This window comes from Micropterus dolomieu, linkage group LG12 (assembly GCF_021292245.1).
Source record: "Micropterus dolomieu isolate WLL.071019.BEF.003 ecotype Adirondacks linkage group LG12, ASM2129224v1, whole genome shotgun sequence".
Lineage (NCBI taxonomy): Eukaryota > Metazoa > Chordata > Actinopteri > Centrarchiformes > Centrarchidae > Micropterus > Micropterus dolomieu.
Window position 1 is genome coordinate 1055157 of NC_060161.1, and position 695 is coordinate 1055851.

Consider the following 695-nt stretch of genomic DNA (forward strand, 5'->3'; position numbering starts at 1 on the left):
AAAAAAAAAACTGAAGGTGGGAAAACTGCATTTGTGTGTGTGTGTGTGTGTGTGTGTACCTCAGCATGAGTGTTGTAGTGGATGTAGCTGGCAGAGATCACATGACTGATGGGATTGCTCTTCGCAGTCATTTCCTGCTTTACCAACAGAGACAAATCCACAATCTGGAGAGGGAGGAAAATGGAAAGACACAGGAGACAGATTTTATCACACACACACATATATATATAAAGCATTAACATGATATGTGCGACATCCTGACTCAACACATTACCTGGGCAACAGTCTCATAGGCCAGGTAGGACAGGATCTCCATTGCAATGCTGTTGGGTTTCAGCTCTAAAGTGCTGCAATCCAGCCAGTCCCGAAACTTTGACGCTTTCTTAGCTGGAGACACATTCACACACACACACACACACACACAAACAGACCAGGTGGACAGCACATACACAAGCAAACAAAAAACATAACAAGGAATTAAGATTAGCTCTGTGCGGTTTTGGTGCCATTTTGAAATGCTGAATCATCAAAAGTACAGTTTAATAAAGCACCTTTCACAGGAAAAAGTCACAAAGTGCTTTACAAGAGTAAAATATAAAAAAATAAGATCATCATCAAAAATTATTATCAAAAACTATTTTTATATTATATTATAATAATAAAATATATGCATCAACATCATAAAAACAATAATA

General features: G+C 37.6%; 1 long non-coding RNA gene across 1 annotated transcript; it reads right to left on the reverse strand.

Annotated features, from left to right (window-relative positions):
• Positions 1 to 56: 56 nt before the first annotated feature.
• On the reverse strand, positions 57 to 580 carry LOC123980475. The gene is made up of 2 exons (XR_006827507.1): positions 275 to 580; positions 57 to 164 (listed from the first exon to the last, which is right to left on the reverse strand). It is a non-coding gene; the product is annotated as an uncharacterized LOC123980475 (long non-coding RNA).
• Between the last annotated feature and the right edge of the window lie 115 nt (positions 581 to 695).